The sequence below is a fragment of the Nycticebus coucang genome, unplaced genomic scaffold (genome assembly GCF_027406575.1).
Source record: "Nycticebus coucang isolate mNycCou1 unplaced genomic scaffold, mNycCou1.pri scaffold_57, whole genome shotgun sequence".
Lineage (NCBI taxonomy): Eukaryota > Metazoa > Chordata > Mammalia > Primates > Lorisidae > Nycticebus > Nycticebus coucang.
The window spans coordinates 516,728-538,457 of NW_026515585.1; the positions used below are offsets into that span (position 1 = coordinate 516,728).

Consider the following 21,730-nt stretch of genomic DNA (forward strand, 5'->3'; position numbering starts at 1 on the left):
CACCTCTTCTTTTTCTCTGGAGTTAGGAAGATTATTTGCATTTTATTCCTTATTTTATTGTTTTTTTTAATATTTCTCCACCTATATCTATATCCCTTAAAATATTAATATAGTCTGTTTTTTAATTTATATAGATATAATTATAGTATTTATTTCTTCTTTTGCCATGTATGTCTTGCTTTTTCTGCCCTTTAATACTCCATCATTCCATGTTTTTCTCTGCTAGTTTGGGAGGGACATACTTTTTTCTCTTCTGTTAGTAGTTAGCCTAGGATTACAACACTGTTTCATATCAAAGACTAAAGTGAGTCAAATCCTTTACTTTCTTCCAAGATATTACTTCAGAATATTTTTAATTCATTTATCTCATTCCTAATGTATTGCTGCCTAGCATTTTAATTTAACACCACTAGACATTATTCTCTTTTATACAGTAAAGGTAGGTTTATATTTGCTCAATGTTTACAGCATTCTTTGTTATTTATTTCTTCCTGAATCTTAATCTTGCATTTTAGAATTATTTTTCCTTCTGCTTGAAGTGTATTCTAAGAAATTCTTATATTTAGAGTCTTATGTTAGAAATGTATCTTAGTGTCTGCTTATTTGAAAAAAATCTCTATTTTTCCCTCATTTGGGAAATATATATTTTCTCTGGGTATAGAATTTTGAGTTGGCAGTCACTTCTTTCAGCTCATCAAAAAATATCATTCTACTGTTATCTGTCATCCATTATTGCAATCAAGAAGTCATCTGTTAACATAACTGCTATTCTCTCATTGCTCATAATATTTTTCTCATTATCTTTATTTTTCCACAGTTTTAGGATGATGCCTAGAGACATCAATATCTTTTTACTTTTTTCTGCCTAGATTGTTATGCTTTCTGAAATTGTTTATTGATGTCATTAATATATTTTAGAAAATTTTCAAGCATTGTTTTTTCAAATGTATCCCCTTTTACATTCTCTTATTTCCTTCTAAGCTTCAAATTAAACCTACATTAAATGTTTCTTCAAATTTTTTATACCCTTCCTTGTCATATCTTTTTTCTTTTTATTTTTTTTTCAGGTTTCTGGTGAATTTAATACATGTGTCAAAAAAAATCAAAGGCAGGGGAAGGGTAAATAAAATTATAGTGAGGTCGGGGAGGATGGCCATGGAGACACACAAAGAGGGGTGATAAATGGCAGAGTGGGGAGCTGGAACAAATGGATTGCTTGGGTGTCACATCAATCCAATCCATAGTCCTCTTCTGGGAAATTTTTGTCTTTTTGAGCTGCATTGCAAGTAATTTATCTTTATTTATCTTCCTGGTCTTTATATCAGTCTCTTTTTGTGATATGCAATATGGATTTGATTTTAATTCTTGCAATGTTTACTTTTAGACATTTGTTTCTTTGTTTGAACTTAGTATGTGATTGTTAATTGTCTCCTGCAAGCATTTTGAAGACTTTATTTTGTTAAAACTTGGAGACATAGTTGTTTTATAATTGATGTCTTGTGATACTAACATCTGAAGTCTGTTTCAGTTGATTTTTGCTGGTTCTTACTAATGAGGCTTTGTTTCTTGTATGTCTGGTTATCTTTGACTGTGTGCTGATCATTTTTATTCAACTATTATCATAGGAATTTCCCTGAGAAAGTATCCTTCTACAGAGTATTTTGCATTTTTTCTTAAGAAGCCTAGGACATTACCAGTAACTGATTACTTCAATCTAAGTTAATAGAATAAAATTTGCAGGTTATACCTACATAATAAGAAGGCTAGAGCTGTGCTACAACTTCTCAGGGACCATGTTGTTTTTCACTTCTATCCTTTTTTTTTCTTTCTTCCTAAACACTGTACTTCTACCAAGAAAGTCTTCTTTATATTCTTTGTATTCACTTGGGATTGGAGAAAGAGAAAAGCTTAATGTTTGGTGTCCATTTTTTTTTAATGAAATCTCAGGCAGAACCTTGTTCCCTTATTCTGTTAGGTTGATTGATCAAAGATAAAATGTGTAATATAAACAAATGACTATAGGAAAATGCACTTACGTTGCTTTGATGTTTGGTTTCTCTCACTGCGTTCAGATTCCCATCCCCCACAAATATTTCCCCTAGCAGTTCCAACTATCTTTATATATTTTCAATTCTTTTAAGACAATTTTAAAAAGAAATATTTTATCCAGCATTTTTTTTTTATTGTTTCCAGTGGGAGAGTTGATCCAGAAACATAGCTTCTCATTACAATCTACCTCACTTTAATGTAAGTATACATTTGGTTAATCAAGTTTGTGCTATTTATATAAGCCTTGGTGGGAAAAGACTTCATAAGAATATGTATTGAAATCCTACAATGACCAGCTTGCTCGTTAGGGCTACATATAAGGCATAGAGATATAGTCAAGATATAGTCTTTGCCTTATAAAATCTCTGCCAAAAAATAGGGTGAGATGAAATAAGAAACATAGTAGAGTTTTTCTTTCTTTCTTTCTTTTTTTTTTTTTTTTTAGTGAGCGCTCACATGTGAAAGATTTGAACTGGGACTTAGAGGATGGTTATAATTTCAATACATAAACATTTGTGGGCAAGGAATACAGGGCAAATTAAAAACATGAACAATGGCATAAGACGAAGAACCAGCAGAGTCTGTCCACTAAAAAAGAGAAAAGAATCCAGTAGAAACTCTGTAAGATGACCACCAAGGGACTATAACAAACTGGTCAACATATTAAGGTGGTCAATATAAGGGACTAGACCTACCGAACTGATACGTATATATGTTGCATGCCTAGTCTATGAAAATTAGGTCAACTTGAGGTGGTCAGTGTAGGGACTTGGTCAACTATGGAGTTTCCACTTATTTTGTGTCATTGGAAGACAGGATAAGTGAAAAGGATTGAGAAGAGTGCTGTAGATTGTGATTTGCTACCTGGGACAATTCTGTGATAAGGTATGTCAGTATTCTCCAGATAACTTCTTCTTAGAATAATCTATCATGACTATTCTTTTAATAAACATGTATTGAACAGCTGTACAAGCCAGTGTTATGAGTCTTAGAAGAGCCAGACCTACAAGATGGATCAAAGCAAGAGAGGAAACTGGTTACTTTCAGATCATAAAAGCTTCATCTCATTTAGTATAGGAGCAAAAACTTTTGCCTGAAAAACACCTAGATTATTATTTGTTTCATCTGGTAGTAGAGAAACACTAGAGGAACAGGAGTTGTCAGTTTAATTTATCTTCTCAGTCCTTGTATAATACACCTTGTATCTTTCAGATACACTTACCTATTTTAGTATCAGTGAAGCATTTCAATTGGCCCCAACACTTCTGATTCAACTTACCTTCTCAGTATTTTATATACTTCATGATTTTAGAACTTCTGCTTGATACGCAAGGGAGGCAACTGTAATGTGCATGGTATATGGAAAAGTTGTGTTCCTGGTTTAACAAAATCTATTGATGAAATGCCTCATGGAGAAGAAGCTCTGTAATTTATAGCATCCATTCATTTATTTATTCTAACCACAATTAACTCCTACCAGGTGTGATATAATGCTTTTTCCCCCTAGAAGCAATAAAGATTCCAGATGAATGACAAAGGATTCCTGTTCTCAAAATGCTTATAATATGGTAAAGGAGACAGAATTTTATATATATGTGTATAATTATATATGTATGTATATGTGTGTGTATATATGTTATATACATATGTATGTATATGTTATGTACCTATGTATATGTATATGTGTATATATATGTAGGTATTTTTTTATAATAAGCCATGACAAAAGTGATACAAAATTTCAGACAATATTTCATAAAACCATAGATTTAGCTATAGGTAGTCCTAATAATGGTTAGTCTATGTATCTTTCCATTTGTTCAAATATTATATCAAATATTACTGACATCTTCTATGTTTAAGTTACTATGCCAGATGTTCTGAAAGATACAAAAATGAATCAGAATGAAGCCCTATCCTTGACAGTCTAGAAACAAATAGAAAGTATGCTCATAAACTGAATAATTCTAGTGAAAAAATGAACATTGTAGTTGTTGTAAAATGGCATGAACAGAGGCATGCGTTAGTTTTATGGTAACTGAGATGGGAGTGATTGCTTCCATCTGGAAAGGTTTTTAATTATATTCATAGAGAGAATGACATTTTAGGATGACTAGGATTTTGATGCAGTGATAGGAGAAAAAAGCTTTATGTAAAAATAAGTATTAGTAAACAGGGAAAATTATGTCCTTAATTTATGTTTACTTTACAGATATGTACCAATCTCTCGCCTTCCCCTCATTGCACTGTGTGCTAGTTACTGCTCTTGAAAACATTTTAGTAGAGCTTCTCTGATGTCTGGAGTGAATATTCCCCAGTATAGACTACTTTGTTTATCTTTTGCTAGATGCCTGGGAACAGTGTCAGTGAGCGATATCTTCAAAACAAAGTTGAGCAACAGCACTGTAGAACAGTAGTCTAATTTTGCTAGAAAGTTTGTGTGGGACTGGTTTATGAAGAACCTTGATTGAGAGAAGAGATGATTGAATTCTCTAAGAAATATAGAGCTTTTTGTAGCTAATATGAAATCTCATGTTAGGAGTGACTCAGTTTTCAGGGACATGTTTGGGAAATTAAGGTGTATTTTTTTCTATTTTTAATAAGAAACACATATAGAACTTGTTACATTATCTGAGAGGCATGTTCTAAAATTTTATGCAGATTGACAAAAGCAATAAGGCCTGAGCTCTTATTGATAAAGAAAAGGGCAAAATGGCTAAGTTTATCATAATTTTGGTTTAATGCATTTAGTAAATCACAAAGTATCTTTTCACTGACAAAATATTTTTATTGTCTTATATGTCTTTGACCTTCATGGTCATTTCTAAAAAAGTTCTAGGCCATAGAGAATAAGCAGGGCAATTCATGCAAGGAGAATTGAAAATATCCGGTCCCAAGAACACAGGTATGTCACCTGTAAAGCAAACCTGAAAGCAGTTTTCTGTGACTCCAGAATATTTTTTCAGGGTTACGCCCCACTATTACAGAATAAATCCATCTTGTAAAGTCTTTGCAGTTTGAGAATTTTTTCTTGTATCCACTGCCACCATCCATGGGACGAACTCAGTCTCATTTTTAGGTGGATGAGATCCACTGTTTCCACTATGTTCAATATTGCTCAGAAAACTTAGTATCACTTTTGACATACACTCAAAAGCATTAAACATGTTTTAGGGAATATTTTTTCTCTAAAATTATGTGGTTATAAAGTCAGTATATTAAAAAATTGTTTTTCATTTTACATTGCATTAATATGTACTTTTTACCAAAGGAAACAGCTGGCAAAGTTTCTTCTTTTTAAATTGCATATGTATGGAGTATAATGGGATGCTTTGATAAATGTATATATTGAGGAATAATTAAATCAAGGTAATTAACATATCCACCATTAACTTACCATTTTTTTGTGATGAGAACATTTAAAAATCTATTCTCTTAGCAAGTTTCAAGTATATGATATACTATTTTTAAGTATAGTTAGCACACTCTGTGATAGATCTCCAGAACTTAATTCCTCTTATTTAATTGAAATTTTGTACACTTTGATCAAAATTTTCTCACACCCTTCCATCCCCAGATGCTAGAAACCACAATTTCACTCTCTACTCCTTCTATGAATTTGACTTTTTATGCTTCAGACTATACTATAAATCTATAGTGATCAAAACAGCATGGTACTGGCACAAAAAATAGAGAGGTAGATGTATGGAAAAGAATTGAGAACCAAAAGATGAACCCAGACACTTATTGTCATTTGATCTTTGATAAGCCTATCAAAAATATAATTTGGGGGAAAGATTTCCTATTTAACAAATGGTGCTGGGTAAATTGGCTGGCGACTTGTAGAACACTGAAACTGGACCCACACCTTTCACCTCTAACAAAAACTGACTCTCACTGGATAAAAGACTTAAACTTAAGACATGAAACTATAAAGATTCTCGGAGTGAGTGCAGGGGAAACACTTCAAGAAATTGGCCTGGGAGAATACTTTATGAAGAAAACCCCTGGGGCAACTGAAGCAACACCAAAAAATACACCACTGGGATCTGATCAAACTAAAAAAGCTTCTGCACTGCCAAGAACACGGTAACTAAAGCAAACAGACAGCCCTCAGAATGGGAAAAGATATTTTCAGGTTACGTTTCTGACAAAGATTTAATAACCAGAATCCCCAGAGAATTCAAACTTATTAATAAGAAAAGAACAAATGATCCCATTTCATTGTGGACAAGAGACTTAAATAGAAGCTTCTCTGAAGAAGACAGGCACATGGTCTACAGACACATGAAAAAATGCTACTCATCTTTAATCATCAGAGAAAAGCAAATCAAAACAACTTTGAGACATCATCTAAGTCCAGTAAGAGTAGCCCACATAACAAAATCCCAAAATTACAGATATTGGTGTGGATTTGGAGAAAAGGGAATACTTCTTCACTGCTGGTGGAATGAAACCTAATACGTTCCTTTCAGAAGAAGTTTGGAGAACACTCAAGGATCTAAAAGTAGACCTGCCATTTGATCCCACAATTCCTCTATTAGGATATATTCCTCTATATATCCAAAAGACCAAAAATCACTTTGCAACAAAGATATTTGCACCAAATTATTCATTGCAGCTCAATTCATAATTGCCAAGTCATGGAAGAGGCCCAAGTACCCATTAACCCATGAATGGATTAATAAATTGTGGTATATGTATACCATGGAATACTATGCAGCCTTAAAAAAGGATGGAGACTTTACCTCTTTTATGTTTACATGTATGGAGCTGGAACATATCTTTCTTAGTAAAGTATCTCAAGAATAGAAGAAAAGGTATCCAATGTACTCAGTACCTTTATTAAACCAATTTATAATTAGTCACACTTCCTTATGAAAGATAAATCACAACTATAGCCCTGGATGAAAGAGGGAAGAGGAAAAAGATGGGAGGAGATGGGAGAGGTTTGATAGAGGGTGGGTAAATGGGGGGAACACACCTATGAAGTGTATCGCAAGGGAACAAGTCAAATCCATCAAGTATAGAACACAAATGTCTTAACACAATAATTAAGTAAATGAGGTGAAAGCTATATTAATTAGTTTGATGTAAGCATTCCAAATTATATAAAAAATGAACACATTGTACCCCAGAAATGCATAAATGTTTTCATGATGTATGTGTATATGTCTTAATAAAAAGAAAAATAAAGAAAGAAAATAATTTCACTTTTTTAAAATTTTATTTCTAATGACAGAAAACTTTACGAAGGCTGTGAATAAACGGTTAACTTGTTCAAACCACTCATTCAGCCATAACCTCAAAAGCAAAAAAGGTGTAGTATAAAAAGCCTCATTAAAATAATCTGTTTGCTTTTTTAATATTGTTTACTTCCCGTGTGAATAATGAACATAAGCATTAATTAAATAATGCAATGCATACAATACTCATCCACTGTAGTATAACTTTAACAACAAAACAAACTTATATATGGAAGTAAAATGATGTGATTTAGCAAAAAGATGAAAATAGTTTCAATCAGAAAACTATTCATGAATTATTGAGTATTCTTCCGTGCAAAATGAATATAGAATGATTTTATCTTTGTAGAGTGAGTACTGAGCCTTATTCAGACCCCCGCTCAAGAATCTCATGAAAAATGGAGAGGCAAACAAGAGAGCTACCAAGTTTAGCCTAATGAAGGCATTTAAAATCTCTGTTTATATTTTAATTTTTATAATGGTAGTCCTCTTGCAAAGTGAGCATGGTTATCATTGGTGCAGCTTATTAGTATAGCCATATGTATTGCATCATCATATGGCCTCATCAAACATTTAATAATTAGGAAAACAGGTTACAGTCCAAAATCTAGAGAGTAGTGGATAGAGATGGAAATAAAGAAAGAAACAAAAGAAATTAAATTCTAGTGTTTTATTAATGTAAGCTTTGGAAAGAAAAAAAAGGAGATCAAGTGATCAATATTACTATAAATGAAGCCAGGTTCTCTAGTTATAATTTTCTCAAGATTTGGCCATTAACCATAATAAATTCTATATCTTATATAATTTTTAATAACCACAAAAATCCATGAAATTGATAGAATGCTTTATAAATGGATAATAGTTTACTGTCCCTCAATAAACCTCACCTTAGGCTCTCTCAGAAAACTATTTTAATTATAAAGCTTGCCTCTCTGTGGTTTATCATTTTGGTCAGTGTAATGCATCTGTTTTGGAGCTTACATTTTTCTAAGATAAAATAAACTTTAATCCCAGAGTGTATTTCTTAATTTATGGACTATATGTACTTAGTCTTCCTTAAAAATTCCCTACTAAATTGAACTGCTCTGGGAAGCAGCATATCATATTAGGTAGGAACAGAGGCTTTCAAGTCAGACCACCTAGGCTAGGAATCCCAGGTTCACATATTTGCAGCTGTAATCTTGGTTGTCTCATTTGCAATATGAGGGTTAAAAGAGTACCTATCTCCTCGAGCTACTTGTGAGAAAATTGGAGTAATGTGCCTAGCACCTAGAAAACACAATAAATCGTAATTATATTTATTATTGCAGTTATTACTACATGAAGCAATGGAGTGTGGTGGGTAAGAGCAGAGGCAGATGAGAGAAGGGGAAAGAGAACCTGGGAAAAAGCCTAATGACCTTTAAAAGGCTTAAGCTAAGAGGTGTCCTATTGTTTCTGCTCAGATGCCAGTGGTGGGACTAAGTAATTGGTCACATTTTGATGCAAAAGGAGATAGTGAAGAAATGGAATCTCCAGCTGGTTTGCTGCTTGCAGTGACAGCTCTAGACCCCTGAAGAGAGAGCACAGCACACATTTTGGTGGAGAACTATCCGTCTCTGCAACAAGAGCAAAACTAGCTGTCTCAACCCTATTTTTTTTTTTTTAAAACAAACAATCACATAAACAAAGCTTTATGGGAGAGGTACTTGTACAAATCAAGGACACAGAGAATGAACTCAGAAAGAAATGAGGCTGGAAATGACAGGAAACAGTTCCTGGGATGTGTTTCCAGGACGGTGTCCACTCTGGCTGCTACTGTGCAGGGAGCCTCAGCAGACAGGTGCGCTGCTCAGCTGGAAAGGGAGCTGCAAAGGGACTGTGTAGGAAAAGCTTAAAACAATTTGTAGGCTGGGCGGCGCCTGTGGCTCAGTGAGTAGAGCGCCAGCCCCATATGCCAAGGGTGGCGGGTTCAAACCCGGCCCCGGCCAAACTGCAACAAAAAGAAAAAATAGCCGGGCGTTGTGGCGGGTGCCTGTAGTCCCAGCTACTCGGGAGGCTGAGGCAAGAGAATCGTGTAAGCCCAAGAGTTAGAGGTTGCTGTGAGCCGTGAGATGCCACGGCACTCTACCCGAGGGCGGTACAGTGAGACTCTGTCTCTACAAAAAAAAAAAAAAAACAATTTGTAGGAGGGAGGGAGCAGAAGGAGTGACAGAATTTATCTTCCACATTTCTTCCGATTTCTTCACCAACCAGAGTCTTCACTTGCCTGCTTCTTAAGGGCCCTGGCCTCACCCTCACCCAATGAGGGGCATCTGAGGTGGGTTCAGTGAACAACAGGAGAGACTCTGAGGAGGCACCTGAGACATCAGAAATATACCCAAGATAGTCACCTTGAGGAAATAAATTAGCCTTTTTGTGTAATGTAAATGTAAAACTGTATCAGCTTATAACAAAAATAGACTGAGTAGAAGCTATTATATTTATTATAACAAGATTTTAATTCAGAAATAAATGCTCATTTCTTGAAAAAGAGAGAATACTTTCTCTTCAAAAATAAACAAAAACACCCAACATTCTAGTACCCCAAATCACTAGCAAAGTTTTATTTTTCTGAAAATCTGGTTTGATTTGGGCATGTAATATACTGAGAAATTTCATTGAAGAAGCAGTTCCAGTTATTATTGACATCATTTATATTCATATACATAAAACTCACATCTTATAATCAAAGTATCATCTTCTATGGTGACAGGGGCCATACTTTAGACATTAATAAAATCAGGTATCCATTCAGCACTCTTTACTAAATCATTTGGCCCAAATGAGAATTTATAAGTGAGTTTTATCCTCCTCCATGAACAATTTTCCAGAATCAAAACCAGTTATGTGATAAAACTTAATCCCTCTAATCAGATTTTATATTTCACATGTAAGAATGATAAGGACCATTTGAGTCTATATTCTGGAATAGCAATTAATCCAAAATAAAAAGATGGCAGCTAATAACCTGTTGCATAAACTCTGAGCTTTGTCCATTATTTTAAGCCACATCTAGTAATAAGGGTGGAGGATGAAGGACCAGAGGATTGTTGCCTACATACATGCCCAGTCTTCATCGTGGAAACTACCACCAAGCAAAATCTGACCTTTGATATTTTATTAGTACACATTAAAAGACAATGGACCCCAAATATCCCATGAAAAATGGAAAACTTAATCTGAATCAGAGACAAAAAATATTAGAGAGAAAATACTCAATCAGTTATTATTGGGAAATGATGAAGATGGACTAAGAGAATAATAAACATCAGAAGTGGATAAGACCTAGGATCAATTTTTAATAACTTCATATCACTCCAACAAAGAGGCTTTTATATTGTCCAAAAAGCAGTCACTCTTACATAATTCTATTTCAGTATTTTAAAAATCAGTCATTTCTATTTTAAGTTTACCCCCAGAAGAAATATATGTGCATTCTTCAATTTTTAAATTCATATTTAGTCAGTTTTTTAAAAGTTTATTTTTATAATGATGTACAATATGATCCATTGGCATCATGCAGTTTATTAACAGACTTTTTTCTTATGTTTTATAGCTGTAGAATCAGAAATACGTTTTCTATTAAAGGAGTCTTTAATTTCAGGCTTCTTGAATAAAATCTTGATCATCTTCCAAATAAATTCTACAACTTTTCTGAACTACTTATTCCAGTGCTTAACACTGAAATGCTGAAAATTTTCCCTTTTAATAATTCCTAGGCCTTTCTGCTGTAGCTTTGTGAATATGAACTACTGATCAGTACAATTTTTACACAGTCCTCTCTCTACTTGTCTCAATTTTCTCCTCTGAGGTTAAATGTATTTGTTGGTTTTAATCTTACTCAAATAAATTTACATTTATCTTTGATACTTATGAATCCACACCAAATCTTTATTTGCTTCAGTTCTTGCCTACAATCAGTATAAGTGGAAACATTGTGCTTTAACTTCCTATGCATTTCCCACTTTGTAAATCTCATTCTGAGATGTATTATTTGTTTTTGTTAACATATTGGACTAACCCAGATATTTTTCATTATAATTCTCCATGCAGTTCATCAATTGTTTCAATAGTATCTGTTGAACACTTATTGTGGGCCACTTGGCTAGATTTTGAAAAAATAAATGTAAGACAAACCCAGTTATCTGACTGCATAGCTGGAGGGAAGAGTCAGCCCCCCCAAATGGTTACAATTCACTCTGTGAATAACACAGAGTGTTGCAAACGAGTATGTTTTGAAGTAGGAGAAAGGGAAAGGAGTGACTTGCCCAACAATAAGGAGAACCTGTGGAGACCTTCTTGGAGTTGCATTGTGAAAATGAGCAGGCAAGCAGGCTGGGTTGAAGAGGGAGATAAATGTATTCTGGCTGAAAAGAATGAATGCATGTTCACATCCCAAAAGTATATAATTGTGGAAACGTGTTGTATTTGGTTGCTGCCATGGCTATAGCTAATGTGGACTAATGAGGAGAATAATTGGAAAAGGAATGAAAACAAGAAGGATGGGGAGGAGAGGATACAAAGCAGCCTGTATTTACCTCACTGATAGATTTGAACATTATCCTGTCAATAATATGCTTTCCAGGAAAATAATGTGAGGTTTGTAATTTAGGGGGGAAAAAAGTCAAAAAAGTGAAGAATGAACTGAAAAGATTTTTATTGGTCACAAAGGCAAGAGCTAGAATAATTTAGGTGGGAGAAAATAAAAACTCAATTGAGGTTATGATCATGAGATAGAGAAGATGAAGCTAATTCTGGAATTGGGGCTGCTGTGCCGTTTGATTTTGGATGGCAAGAGAAAGGGGGAAGGGTTAAAAAATTTTCAGGTGAAATTATTAGTGATTATTGTTGAAGATAAGCCATAAAGAAAAGGGGCCAAGTCTGTGAACACAACGATTCCACTGAAAAGTCTGTGCTATCCTCTAGTGACGGCGTAGAAAAGGCCTGGGAGAGGGACGGAGGGAGCTGGGTGGGGCCTTGGTGTGTGCCACACTTTCTGGGGGCAAGACATGATTGCAAGAGGGACTTTACCTAACAAAATCAATCAGTGTAATCTGGCTTATTGTATCCTCAATGAATCCCCAACAATAAAAAAGAAAGAAAAAACAGTTCTGGCATGTGGAATAAGCTGTGGGCCAGAGTAACCCCCCGAGGAGTCAGCAAATGACAGATACAGGACTGGGAACATGACTGACACCCCCTGGAAGCAGTGAGCTGGGAGAGATAACAAGGGCCTAGAAGAATATGCCAGGGCTTACCAACAATTAGGAAGTGGGGAAAGGAAGAGAAGTCAGTGAAAGAAAAAAGAAGGAAGAGTATAAAAAGAGAAAGAATTTGGTCTCAAACTCATCAGCTCAGGTGATTCACCCGCCTCAGCCTCCCTGAGTGCTAGGATTACAGGCATGAGCCACCATGCCCTGCCCAAAGAGACATAAAAAGTGAAAGAATTTGGAAAGAAAATATGGTATTTTTACAGCTCAGGAACAAGAGGGTTTTAAGGAAAAAGGTCAACAGAAGCTAACGATACAGAGTTCAGAATACAGAGTTCAGGTAAGATGCTGATGGGAAAGAAGGGCACCAGATTGTTTTTTTGTTTGTTTGTTTGTTTGTTTTGTCAGATCTGAAAATGTCTTTATTTTTTTTTAGAAAATGGATTCCAGGAAGGTTAAAAAGCAATACCAGAGAGTATAGATGCAGAATTGGATGTAGTCATTCAAAGCATTCAAGTAAGAATATGGCAATATAAACATCCAAAAAGCATCCCTTAGATGTTCAAAACAAAATGTTTAAGTCATTCCTAACTCATTTAAGCTTTATAGCATTTCCTAGACAGGAGAAACTAAAACAGTTAACATTTGAAAAGTCCTGAAAGCTTTTTCCTTGGTTAATTAGACCGTTTGCCTTTGATCAAATTCCTTCTTTTTTAACATGAATAAAAAGTATTACAAAGGTCCACGGTTAAAACAGACAACATGTTGCAAATTAATTCTAGTATAATGTATTCCAACAAAGCTTAGAAAATAAAGATGTTGAGGTGGCTTTGGACTAAGTTTAATAGTCATCTCCTCTGCTGACAACTTCTTTGCATGTTGGACGCAACAGTATGGTATGTTCAAACTGTGCTGTACATGATCCTTTAATGTCACATAATGGTGGATATGGATCTACAATGCCCGAGTCACACAGATTCTTCAGAGCCATTAAATATTTACTTTCTCCTAAGCGATCAAGCCATCTGCGGCAGAAGGCAAGGGTGCCGAAGCCTTATCGGCACATGTCCAACATCAAAATTTTTCACGTAATGTGAACATTCCATGTCATCATGAACAACACCTTTTCCTGTACTACCAAAGGGTTCAATTGCATACACTTTTCCTTCTTCCATTCTTGTTGCCTCTCCTTTCACCATGGGCACTGTTTTCCCAGCATGTATTCTATACTGCCCAATTGAATGTCCATTCAGATTACGGATTGGTTTCACTTGTTATGTCTTCCCATCTATTTCAACTTCATAGGATTCCATAACTTCTTAGATGGCCTCCCCAACGTCTATGATGTTCACATAGACGAACATCAATTCCAGCACACTTTATTGCAGTATTACTAGCATCCTTTACAGTTTTTAATAATGTATCATATTTGGGATTAAAAGTGACAGTAAAAGCACAGTCAATAATCCTACCACTTATGCATGTTCCAAAATCTATCTTACAGATGTCATTATACTGTAATACTGTTGTGTCACCAGCATTGGGAGTATAATGGGCAGCACAATTATTGAGAGAACACCCAGTAGGAAATGCCAGGCCTGCATTTAATCCATTCTCTTTTATCAATTTGCGTAAACAGTCTTCTAACTTTTCACAGATTTCTATCATTGTCATCCCAGGCTGGATCCAACTCATAACATATTTTCTAACTTGTCGATGTGCTTCTGCAGCTTCTCGAAAATCATTCCAAATCTCTTCACTGGCCTGATCTAAGGCTTTCTTTTCTTCACTTGTAGTTCTCCAAGCAGCTGTTTGCCCATCTTGTGTGGGTGGATATTCTCACTCTTGTCCTTTGGGAAATACACCATTGGGATACAGGTCACATATTGGAACTGAGGGTCTGTTTGAACTTTTGATCTCTCCTTCCTTCCTTCCTTCCTTCCTTCCTTCCTTCCTTCCTTCCTTCCTTCCTTCCTTCCTTCCTTCCTTCCTTCCTTCCTTCCTTTTCTTCTTCTTCTTCTTCTTCTTCTTCTTCTTCTTCTTCTTCTTCTTCTTCTTCTTCTTCTTCTTCTTCTTCTTCTTCTTCTTCCTCCTCCTCCTCCTCCTCCTCCTCCTTCTTCTTCTTCTTTCTTCTTCTTTCCAGTTGCTCCATCCCCATCACCATCTCCATCTTCATCATCATCATCTCTTTCTTTTTTTCTTCCAATGCTTGTTTTTCCAATTTCTTGCTACCTCATCCACTGAGGCTCCTGATTCTTTATCAGGTTCTTGTTGCCCTACTGCAGCAGCCCCTTTACTCTTCTTCTTCTTCCATCTTTTTTTCTTGGCTGCTTCTTCAGCCATAGAGGCAGCTTCCTCCTCCCTGTCATCTGCATCCAAGTCACCATTCAGGTGGCTCCCGAGGCCGCTGCCTCCTCCACACCCGCCATGTTGCCTGAGAGAGTGTGAGGGAATGAGAGTGGCACCAGATTGTGTTGATCTGAATGGTCAAGACCTTTTAGAAAAGTCAGATGTCAGTGGTTAGGAGAGAATGGAACATGATCAGACAGAATGTGAATGCAAAACAAGGAAGAATCTGGCAATAATGAAAGGGAAATAGGTAAGACCAAGAAAAAGTCAGGTTGTGGAGCTGATGCTTGCTTTTCCTTTTTTTTTTTTTTTTGGTACAAAGAATTGAATTGAGCATAGTTACAAGCTAAATGATATAATCCATTTGAGAGTAGGAGAAAGGGACAGCTCAGAAAATAAGACACAAGATTGGATAAAATTAGGAACTAGAGAGGTATAAGCTTTGAGCTCCCTTTGGGGCAAGACAGGGCATGCCTTGTGGGTCATTTATGGACCATGTGGCACTGATGGGCCAGGTAATGTTGATACTGGTAGCAGCAACTTGTCATATCCAGGCAAGCAAGTTCATTAGGTAAGAGTCACAGATCCAGGCCTGGAATTTGGAAGCCAGAGGGAAAGTGAGAAATGTTGACACTTATAGAGAAAAAGTAAAATATGTGAATACTTGTTCTTGGACCTAAAAAAGGCATTGATTTTTAGGTAAATAAACTAGTAGGAGGAAGATAGAGGTATGGTGGGGAGGCCATGTATTCTGTTGTGATCAAGGACTTGGAACTTGGAGTCAGATAAAAGTGAGTTCATATCTCAGGTGGGGCACATCCTGAGTGTGTGATCTTACATAAGGCACCTGGTCACTACCTGTTTGAGATTGTTCATGTGTAAGTTGAAGGCAATAGTAATATTTTTATCAGATTGTTTTAAGGGATAAATGAGATATCAATATAAAGTGTTCATAGAGCAAGATAGGAAGCTGTCATTAAAGTTTATATATATTTTTATTTTAATTATACAAACTAAATATGAAAAGTGTGAAAATTTGCGAATTTTCCAGCACAAAAACTCCTTGATGTCTGTGAAGTAGGAGTAAATCACTGGATGGGGCAGACTAATGAGGCCCAAAGCTTTGGAAAAGAGGTGTCATGAGGAAGAAGAGAAAGGGACCAGAAACACATCAAAAGTTTACCCAGCAAAGTCGAAGACCCAGCCGAAGGAGGTCTTGTTAGTCCAGTATTCGGTGGTATGAGAAAGATCACAGAGGGACAAGCAGATGAGAAGGGTATCAGTGGAGGGAGTTGCTGACTGTTGAATCAGGGACCACTGCTGGTCACAAAAGAAGTGAACTCAAGAGGGGCTTGAGAGGCTGGGAGACTGCACAAAAGTGGACGATTTCAATAACTTCAGAATCACACATGACAACAGAGTGGCAGTGAGGAAAGCTCTGGAAGTGGGATTTTGGAGTGAGAAGCAGCACGAAGACTTCTGAAGTGGAGAGGAAGTGAAGGGATGAGATCAGGAGGAATGGAAGAGACAGGGCGATGTGGAGAAGGTGCTCAGGTGGATGATGCCATGAGATTATTGAGAGAGTTCCGAGGGCAAGAAACCTGAGCCAGCTGCCATGTGATTTAGTCCATGATGCTGACAAGAACATTTTCGAGATTGACATCACTAGAGTATGATAGAAAGCTTAGAATGCTTTTTACCCACAGGTTTCCTCTGTATCCTATGGAGTCTATAGGTAATATTACAGATACTGAGGCTAATATGGGATCCATAAAGAAGAGCCAATATTTTCCTTTAACCTGGAGGCCCAGTGCCCAGCAAAGTGACTCCCACATTGATACACAGCAGGTGTACAATAATTGCTCAGTGAATGATCCGTGACATCCCACATTCTATCTAAATATGAGTCCATTAAACCGTTTGTCACTTCTAAATCACAAACCAAAGACTTCATACCCATTGGGAAAAAAATACAAATCTTAATTTTTGTAAAATTGGAATTTTAAGATACCCAAGTCTCCCTTCCAAATCACAAATGATAGTTGCATTTTGGTATTTTTCCTTCATTCATTAATTCAGCAAATACTCATTGAACAACAACTATGGGCCAGGCAATCTTCCACACATTGGGAAAAACAGTGGAGGGAAAGGCAAACAAGGCCCAAGCTCAGGGAGCTTAATTCAAATGGGGGGGGGGGTAGGACACAGACGGTCAGCATATAAAAATATATATGTTAATTTCTGTCGGGAGGAGGGCTGCAGCGAAATTAAAATAATTAGTGAGCCAGAGAGTAACCAGGAGCACTGAAGCACAACTCTTTTATACAAGACAATCAGAAAACACCTCTAACAAGGTGACATTTAACTGGGACCTAATGGATAAGAGGGAACTGGCCATGTGAAGATCAGGAAATATTCTAGGCAAAAAGGTAGGGCAAAGGACCCACTGCGAGATCAAGTTTAACAGAAAAGGACAAAAGCAAGATCACTATGCCTGTCCTAGAGTCTAGTGTGCAAGCCATAACTTTCCCCAAATTCATACATGTTTAAGCATGAGTCTGAGCACAGCGTATAGGCAAATTTCAAGCCCTGCGTAGTGGTGAAGAATAGGCTCTGAGCGACACTGCCGGCATCTAAATCCTGGCCCCTCAATTTCTAGCTCTGTTATCTTGAGGAAATTTAACGAATCATTTGACACACTTTCTTACCTGAAATATGGTAATAATAAGAATACCTACTTCATAAAGCTGCTGTAAGATTTAAATGAATTATTAATAATAGTTGTAAAGAACTTAAGGAAGGGTTTGACACATAAAAAGTGCTTGTTATATAAAATATATTATATATATAATACTACATATAAGACTGTATTATATAGAAAAGATAATCCCTTTGTTATTATTAGTGATTATTTTTGTTGGTTCTGAGTATCACCTAATTTAATTAACTCTATAGGAAGGATGTCGTTTTTAATTTTCCTGCATCACAAATCACCTAATAATGAACACCATAATCATACTTTGAGATTTTCCACAATAGTAATCGCCTGGCTGGCAAAGTGTGGGTAAATCATTAAACACTTTCATGGATCAAAATATGAGGTATTTAAAGGTGATGGCAAATCTTGAGGAATTTCTTATGAAGTCACTATTAAATAAAAAAGGGAAAGGCAGGTATATTATAACTTTTATCCTGTCAACTGAATTTATCCTGCAGGAAACTTATGCTTGGCTTGTACAATGTTTTGAACAAAAATTATACAGTTGTCCCCCCCCAAAAGCCCTCACAACTTATTTTTTAAAATTCCAGAGATGTGGCTTCAGACAAATAGTATTTCTATTAAGCTCATAGAATTAGACAAAATAGTTATGAGGCAACATATGTGACAGATAATATCTTTCAATATTTTTACCATTATATTATTATTTTATGTATTATGCTCACGTTCATGTTGAAAACATTGCCCAAAAAACTATTATAGGCTATGTATATTAAAACTGATAAAGTAATGGTTTTTCTTTAATAAATTTTAGTTACTAAAAATGTTTAATAATTGGAGTTATGAAAATTTAAAATTATATGTGTGACTCACTTGTATCAAATGAAAATAAGAAGCAGCAAATATAAATGATATTCCTATAAATTTATTATTATGAATTATCAAAATAAAAACAAATTTTAACTAACATCTACACTGTAATTGGGTAATGATAAAGAAACTATACATTATAATCTATTTAGTATGTATTACATTTATTAAATAAAATTATACATATACTTACATGTATAATCTTAATATCTAAATTGTGAATTTCCAGAAGGCATAGTTGGTACAATAAATACAGTATTTACTGAGTTTGTTAATATAGGAAACACAAACCTAAAAGAAGTCTTTGAGATTAATTAATCTGCCTGCTCACTTCTCAGATGATGTATGTAACAAGGCTCTAAATAACGTTTCTAAAGTCACAAAACTAAAAATTAACAATTTTTCGCATTATAGTATGATTTATTAATTTTTCTTTTCCTTTAAAGTCTAATAATTTGTGACTTACAATGGTTTTATGTTATCAATTGAATAGCAATATTCCACATTTTTGAGTAGCAGATTTTAAACTTTTTTTAATAATTACTAAAAACACTATTTCAAAATGTCAACATTTTAAATATTAATTTTTTCTATTATCTATAATGAGTGATATAATTTAAAAAATAGACTTCTAATTTTATATGGTAAAAATTATAAAGTCTCAGGCAGCGCCTGTGGCTCAAAGGAGTAGGGCGCCGGCCCCATATACCAGAGGTGGTGGGTTCAAACCCAGCCCTGGCCACAAAAACGGCAAAAAAAAAAAAAAAAAAAATTATAAAGTCTCAAATGAAAAATTCCTTCAAATTAGGTTTCCAGGAGATTGGAGCAAGGCTTTATGTTATAACTATGTATAGCTACTAACTCAATAAAACCTATTTTCTTTGAAATGTATCTACAATGTTATATGCTTTTTAATCTTATTTCATTTTGGTTTACAGAAAACTGGGCACAAAGCAGAAAGTGTGGATTTGTATGGGGCACATATAGAATGGGCCAAGGAAAAATCAAGCAGAAAGAATGTCTTTCAGGTAAGAATGCTACATATATTCAGTTTATTCCTATTTCCTCTAAATCAGAGCTTTCTTGAGTAATCAAAGTAAGATTACCTTCTTGTGATGTGTTCATGTGCAAGAACTAGTTTTCTGAAGGTTATTACGAAAAATTGACTTGTTGAATCTTGTGTTTGGTTTGTTGTTTTCCCCTGATGATTAGTTGCTATCTGAACACAAAATATCTGTCGTGCATGAATTAGTTTTACACACAGATCATTGAATTTTGTGCTATCTTTTATGGTTTGGGGTTTAATTGTGTTGGAGTTTGAAAATGCTTAACAAATACTTTTAATATAGAATTTTCAGATACACAGAAACTAAGAGTCACTAATGATAAGCTACTGTTGTTCATAGACACTCCTGCCTTTTAGTCATTAATTATATCACCAGTGTAACTTAAAGGATGGAAAGGGCTGAATCGATAAAATGAATCTTTCCATATTGCATACTTTAATTTTCAGAAAACATTTATGATTATGATTAATAATTATAATAATATACCTTTGAATAGAAAGAACCATATGAAATCTTTAAGAGAAATTAAAAACTACATAATGTTAACCAAAATCATATAATTTAGGGTGATTTCTGTGGCAATTAATGATTTTAGACCATGGAGCTTGATATTTTTTATTTTTATATGAAATTTCAAAGTAACCAGTAAGTTTTATAGGTATATTTTAGAATTTATATTATTTAGTAGCCAGGAATCCAGATTATTACGTTTTTTTTTTTTTTTTTTTTTTGGCTGGGGCAGGGTTTGAACCCGCCACCTCCGGCATATGGGACCGGCGCCCTACTGCTTGAGCCACAGGCGCCGCCCGATTATTACGTTTTTTTTAATTAAATATCTTTTAAGGGCATTTGGCCTTTGAAGGGAAGCCAATTTTTCTGTTCTTAAATACTGTGCTGAAGATAATTAATATGTTAGGTCTTATAGAAGCTTAGGTAGCTGACATTTCCTATCTATATTTTCACAGGAGGGAGAAAAGTTGGCTTCCAGTCTGATCTATATTTTCCACATGATAATTCAGTTAAATCCAAATGATTTGGGTCTATTCACATTGAAAAAACAAAAGAAAACAAAAAACATTTTTAATGTATTCTGGAGTAAATTGTTTTTCTGGTTCTAGTTTAATCTATTTAGGTATAGAAATTATTTTTATCAGAAAAGAAAGTGAAAGAATATATACAATTGTGATGGGTCAATTTATGGTAAACTTTAAAAAGAAAGAAAGGAGGAAGGAAGGGAAGAAAGGAGGGAGGAAAGGAGGGAGGAAAGGAGAAAGGGGAGAACATGTGTTAAAAAAAAAAAAGGAAAAAAAAGAAAAGAAAATCAAATACAGCTTGTTTAGACACAACGCTCTAAAGCCAGAAATTATTAAAATGTGGCCGTACAGAATCAGAGAAACAAATTTTGCTTTAAAGTGATATACCCTGTTTTCTCAATTTCTTATTTTTTTTTATTATTCTGCCATAAATAACAAAATTTAAAGATTATAATCCTAGCTTTTATAATAACCTAGACAACCAAAATGAAAACTCTGGTCTAGATCAGGTGAGCTCAGTGGTGGAGCCTTATTATGTATTAAGGATTTAGCAACATAGTCCCCAAAGTTGTAAAAGAAAGACATTGAAATTTGACATAGACATAATTCTTGGGCAATAGAAACTCTTAGAGAGTGGCTAAGCCAGGCTTGTTCAGTTCCTTCTGTTAACCTTATGAAGTTAAATTAGACCAAAAATATGGATAACAGTCAACTATGTATGATGCATACAAGGCTGTAAATATTGAAGAAAAACTTTAAAAATGTTTATGTATAATTTTACATGCCTAGAGAGAGATGCATTTCAATCATCTATATTGATAGTATCATCCTAATCTTTTTCTGAACATGACTAACCACCTCCTGTTGCAATTTTCTACTTGATTTTTGTATTTTTAAATATAGGTACTTCCAAAGATATTAAAAAGCATTCTCACTTTTTAGCTTTAGGAGGTGAAAATCTTGCCAGCTAGTTTTGTTTGTAATGTAACTGAGTGACCATAGGGCGATGGTGTTCTTACATCAGTTTATCTGCTTTATTTTTTATATTGTACCCTGTAGTTTGAAGAATCAGAGGTGATTTTAAGAATATTGTGAATAACAAAGCTAAAGACATTCAAGTTTAATTTTCTGCTTCATATTTTTTGGGGCAGGGGGTGAACCACTT

General features: G+C 34.9%; 1 long non-coding RNA gene and 1 pseudogene across 2 annotated transcripts in view; one reads left to right on the forward strand and one right to left on the reverse strand.

The window, feature by feature from the left end:
* LOC128579486 (uncharacterized) overlaps nt 1-19,486 on the forward strand; it is a 35,277-nt gene extending 15,791 nt beyond the window's left edge. The window contains exons 2-5 of one of the 2 annotated variants that reach the window (XR_008378166.1): nt 2,194-2,247; nt 2,866-2,934; nt 4,397-4,462; nt 19,403-19,486. This is a non-coding gene — a long non-coding RNA (uncharacterized LOC128579486). The remainder of the gene's footprint in view (nt 1-2,193; nt 2,248-2,865; nt 2,935-4,396; nt 4,463-19,402) is intronic. The other variant, XR_008378167.1, reaches the window with a different exon arrangement.
* Nucleotides 13,321-14,955, reverse strand: LOC128579484 (methionine aminopeptidase 2-like; annotated as a pseudogene).
* Nucleotides 19,487-21,730: the final 2,244 nt, after the last annotated feature.